Source organism: Ranitomeya imitator, chromosome 5 (assembly GCF_032444005.1).
Source record: "Ranitomeya imitator isolate aRanImi1 chromosome 5, aRanImi1.pri, whole genome shotgun sequence".
Taxonomy (NCBI): Eukaryota; Metazoa; Chordata; class Amphibia; order Anura; family Dendrobatidae; genus Ranitomeya; species Ranitomeya imitator.
Genome location: NC_091286.1, coordinates 97,908,604 through 97,914,631, shown reverse-complemented (window position 1 = coordinate 97,914,631; position 6,028 = coordinate 97,908,604).

The window sequence follows — 6,028 nt, the reverse complement described above, 5'->3', positions numbered from 1 at the left end:
CCTGTTGTCTCCTGGAACATGATCCCTCATCGTCACCTGCTTCCATAGAGAGCTACAGTCCGTCACTGTCACCAACTTCCTTTTTGTGACAAATGCGGCATCAGACTTTGTCATCTCACAATCCTGAGTTGCAACTTGGTTAGCGCTCCCCTGCCCCGGCGATTAATACAGCAGTGTGATTCACTTCCCTCTGTATCTCTCTCTTGGTATCATCACATACACTATTAGGTCTCTTGTCTAGGACCCTCAGCATTGGTTTAACAGGGGATTCACTACCCCTCAACCTAGTATGCTCAGGACGTTTTCAGAAAGTTCTCAGGTGGCATCTTTCTGAAATCGCCAAGAGACCCGTTGCACCACTTGTCTCTAGCTTCTGCTGTGGCCTGTCTATTACTGGGTGGACCCCAACTTCATTGGGTACCAAGATTTAAAGATGACTTCCATCTTTGGCAGCGATGCTGTCTCTCAATTCTGGCTATTTCCGGGCTTAGCTGTTGTACTTCTTTGAGGTAAGACACCCTGTATGTGAGAAGAATCTGCATATTGTCAAGACTCTCCCCTGTCCCCACCACGAGGAACGGAACCATACCCACTTCCCTGGGTATCTTGGCTTTGCTATTATTAGGAGTTCTTATTCTTGTCACTCCAGACATAGGCTACTTTCACACTTCCATCTTTTGTCCTCCGTCGCAATCCATCATTATGGGTAAAAAACGGATCCTGCAAATGTGCTTGTAGGATGCGTTTTTCCAGTCCACCACCTGACAGCACCATTGGAGGACGTCCTTCTTACCCTCAGTGGAACAGGAACAACAAGCGGTTAAAAGGACCCTCCCCACTCCACCCACCAGTGTTTTTCCTGTCCCACTGCAGATAGGAACGGCAAGCGTGTCCTCCGACGGTGCTGGCAGATGGTGGGGATCGGGGGGCCCAGCCTTTCCCTTCCCCGCCGCAAGATATCTGCGGCTGATACCTGCGATGGGGGGTCCCTCAGCCTCCCCAGTGTAGCGCTGCTCCTGGGTCCAAGGTCCGTTCCTCCATGCTGGGGGCTCTTGGTCCGGGCGCTGTCTGCCGGGAGGTGTGGGCGACGGCCACTTCCAGCAGGAGGTCGGCTCCAGCGTGCGGCCGCAGCTTCTCCGGTGACCGCTTCCGGGTTCAGCGGCCGCGTCACTTCCGGTCGCGGCCAGCATGGATGATGGCGCCGGCAGCAGCGCCGGCCTGGGTGAGAGGCACAGCGCGGTCACCGCAACGGCGGTAAGGAGGGTAGGATCAACCAGGTAAAACCTATATAAATTCACTAAGGGGGTCTGTATACCGCCGGCCATCCTGATAAAGGAGCACTCGGCTATACGCTTCAGGTTGCTATCTTTACTATGGAGGAGACTACCAGACCTGAGGGGACTGACCAGCTTCAGGGGCACGTGAGTGGGCTATATACAGTGGGGCAAAAAAGTATTTAGTCAGTCAGCAATAGTGCAAGTTCTACCACTTAAAAAGATGAGGCGTCTGTAATTTACATCATAGGTAGACCTCAACTATGGGAGACAAACTGAGAAAAAAAAATCCAGAAAATCACATTGTCTGTTTTTTTAATATTTTATTTGCATATTATGGTGGAAAATAAGTATTTGGTCAGAAACAAACAATCAAGGTTTCTGGCTCTCATAGACCTGTAACTTCTTCTTTAAGAGTCTCCTCTTTCCTCCACTCATTACCTGTAGTAATGGCACCTGTTTAAACTTGATATCAGTATAAAAAGACACCTGTGCACACCCTCAAACAGTCTGACTCCAAACTCCACTATGGTGAAGACCAAAGAGCTGTCAAAGGACACCAGAAACAAAATTGTAGCCCTGCACCAGGCTGGGAAGACTGAATCTGCAATAGCCAACCAGCTTGGAGTGAAGAAATCAACAGTGGGAGCAATAATTAGAAAATGGAAACATACAAGACCACTGATAATCTCCCTCGATCTGGGGCTCCACGCAAAATCCCACCCCGTGGGGTCAGAATGATCACAAGAACGGTGAGCAAAAATCCCAGAACCACGCGGGGGGACCTAGTGAATGAACTGCAGAGAGCTGGGACCAATGTAACAAGGCCTACCATAAGTAACACACTACGCCACCATGGACTCAGATCCTGCAGTGCCAGACGTGTCCCACTGCTTAAGCCAGTACATGTCCGGGCCCGTCTGAAGTTTGCTAGAGAGCATTTGGATGATCCAGAGGAGTTTTGAGAGAATGTCCTATGGTCTGATGAAACCAAACTGGAACTGTTTGGTAGAAACACAACTTGTCGTGTTTGGAGGAAAAAGAATACTGAGTTGCATCCATCAAACACCATACCTACTGTAAAGCATGGTGGTGGAAACATCATGCTTTGGGGCTGTTTCTCTGCAAAGGGGCCAGGACGACTGATCCGGGTACATGAAAGAATGAATGGGGCCATGTATCGTGAGATTTTGAGTGCAAACCTCCTTCCATCAGCAAGGGCATTGAAGATGAAACGTGGCTGGGTCTTTCAACATGACAATGATCCAAAGCATACCGCCAGGGCAACGAAGGAGTGGCTTCGTAAGAAGCACTTCAAGGTCCTGGAGTGGCCTAGCCAGTCTCCAGATCTCAACCCTATAGAAAACCTTTGGAGGGAGTTGAAAGTCCGTGTTGCCAAGCAAAAAGCCAAAAACATCACTGCTCTAGAGGAGATCTGCATGGAGGAATGGGCCAACATACCAACAACAGTGTGTGGCAACCTTGTGAAGACTTACAGAAAACGTTTGACCTCTGTCATTGCCAACAAAGGATATATTACAAAGTATTGAGATGAAATTTTGTTTCTGACCAAATACTTATTTTCCACCATAATATGCAAATAAATTGTTAAAAAAACAGACAATGTGATTTTCTGGATTTTTTTTTCTCAGTTTGTCTCCCATAGTTGAGGTCTACCTATGATGTAAATTACAGACGCCTCTCATCTTTTTAAGTGGTGGAACTTGCACTATTGCTGACTGACTAAATACTTTTTTGCCCCACTGTAAAAGCCATACCACAAAGCTCACCCCTCCCCCTGCTTCCCTACTTACGTACCCCACACATATCTCTATTTATCCTAGGCTGAGCCTCCCATCCCCACAGCCTAGAGGAAAAAATCTGGGAAAAATAAATGCCCGATATGTGCTACTAAGTTTCCGGAAAATTGGCGGAAACCATTGTGCAAATCGTGCACATCCAAAATTGTGGGTGATGAGCAGACGGCGCTACTATCCAGTATGAGGACCATGATTCGACAGGAGGTTCAGGCTTCTATCTCAAGCTTGAATCTTCCCCAGGCAACTCAGTCAGAACCGCAGACTTCACGGAAGAGGCCAAGGGAGTCTAGCCCCTCTTCCGAGGGAGAGGTCTCAGAAGATTCTGACCAGGAAGAAATAGATGGATCTGTGAGCAGAGGGAAGAGATATTTCTTCTCTGCAGCAGACACAGATGAGCTTCTTTATGCTGTACGTAACACCATGCAGCTACAGGACACACCAGAGGAGACCTCGATCCAGGACGAGATGTTTGGCGGATTACATGCCCAAGTGACAAAAGTTTTTCCCGTCAACAACCACATCCGTTCCATGATCCTGGAAGAGTGGCAGGAAGCGGAGAAGAAACTGGTGGTACCCAGGGATTTTAGACTTCGTTTGCCCTACAGTCCAGAGGACATTAAGGTGTAGGATGAAGTCCCCAAGATTGATGTTCCACTTGCAAAGGTGGCGAAGAAGACCTCAATCCCTTTTGAGGACTCCTCCGCATTAAAAGATCCTATGGATCGTAAAGCGGACGGTTTGCTAAGGAGAACTTTGGAGTCATCCGCAGCAATAATACGGGCCAATATAGCGGCAACATCCGTAGCCCGTTCGATGCATTTATGGATTGACGATTTGGAGGATCATCTTAAAGCCAAGACTTCTAGAGATGTTATCCTTAAATCCCTGCCGTTGCTCAAACTCGCAACAGGCTTTATGGCGGACGCTTCTGCCGAATCTGTACGTTTCGCGGCCAGAAGCGAATCTTTGTCTAACGCGGCCAGAAGAGCCATATGGCTTAAAACCTGGTCAGGGGATCTCCAGTCAAAAAATAAGTTGTGTGGAATCCCATTCTCAGGGAATAAAGTATGTTGGGCCTATTCTAGATGACATTTTAGAAAAAGCCTCAGATAAAAGGAAGGGATTCCCTGAGGAAAATACAAAGAAGTACCAGCCCTTTCGTAGGTCCCGACCTAGTCAGAGGACAGACTACAGGGGGAAAGGGAAGTCTGGGAGGTGGTCTTATCCCAAAGGTGGAAAGGGTAGAGACTCCATCTTCCCATCTGCAGGTACACCAAAGCCTAACAAATGACATCAAGGTGGGAGGTCGGTTGCAGAAATTTCTAGGGGGTTGGCAGAAGGTATCCCAGAATCCTTGGATTCTACAAGTGATTGCGCAGGGATACAAATTAGAGTTCTCCAGCAGTCCCCCAGAAAGATTTGTAATAACCCGACCCTGCCCGCTCTCGGACTCCTCCATGTGGACAAACATCCAGGAGTTGTTAAAATTAGAGGCGATAGTTCCAGTTCCCATCTTAGAAAGAGGCAAGGGCCATTATTCCCATTTGTTTTCAATAAAGAAACCATCCGGTGACTCTCGGACGATCATAAATTTAAAACCACTAAACAAATGGGTCCGGTACAAAAGATTCAGGATGGAATCTATAAGATCCACGATGCCTCTTATAGACAAGGACATGGTGATGTGCATCCTAGACCTAAGCAATGCATACTATCATGTCCCGATTCACATCTCCTACCAGAAATTCCTGAGATTCGCCATAATAAACAGGGGGATAGTACATCACTTCCAGTTCATATGTCTCCCCTTCAGGCTTGCTTTGGCGCCCAGGATTTTTACCAAACTGATGTCGGAAGTTGTGGCTTATCTAAGAAACCAGAATGTGACCATAGTACCATATCTGAACGACTTCCTGATAATGGCGAAATCGGAAAAACTCCTCAAAATAGACTGCAACTTCACTTTGTCCATTCTACAGGAGCTGGGGTATATTGTGAACTGGGAAAAGTCCTGCCTGGTCCCAAATTCCAGAATAAAATTTTTGGGAGTGATGTTAGATTCCAATCTAAGAACATCTTTTTTACCAGAAGACAGACAAGAGGCCTTGATCAGGCACATTCATCAGTTCAGAAGAAGTACCCCCTCCATAAGAGAGGCAATGAGGATACTCGGCTTCATGATAGCATGCATACCCTGTGTGAAATGGAGCCAATTCCACTCGCGGGAGTAACAAAGAGAAGTCCTAGGATCCTGGAACAGGAGACAGAGCTCCCTAGACAGGAAGATGGTTGTGTCTCCGTCTGTAAAGAGATCCCTAACCTGGTGGACCACACTGGGAAACCTGAGAGAGGGAGTTCCATGGATACTCGATCCCTGTGTTACGGTTACCACAGACGCCAGTCAATACGGATGGGGCGGTCATATAGGAAGAACATACTACCAGGGAGAATGGACTCCTCAGATTGCCGCAAGATCGTCCAATTTCAGGGAACTGTATGCGATCTGGAAGGTGTTGTACCAGGCCCAGCCACTGGTCCGGGACAGACACATGAGAATATTGTCCGACAATGTCACAGCAGTGGCATTTCTGAGACATCAAGGAGGTCCGAGGCATCCACCACTGCAACACTTAGCAGACCAAATTTTCAGGTGGGCAGAAAGATCTGTCAAATCCATCTCGGCAGTTCACCTGGAGGGCGCCAAGAATCAGGTAGCAGATTTCTTGAGCCGAAAGTCCGTACATCCCGGAGAATGGGAACTGAACCCGGAAGTATTCAGCAGTCTGTGCCAGAAGTGGGGAACACCTCAGGTTGACCTCTTTGCCACCAGGTCAAACTCAAAAACCAGAGCATTTTTTTCACTCAATCCTTTAGACGGAGCCACGGCAGTACACGCCTTGTCTCAGTATTGGGGAGAAGGTCTCCTGTACGCAT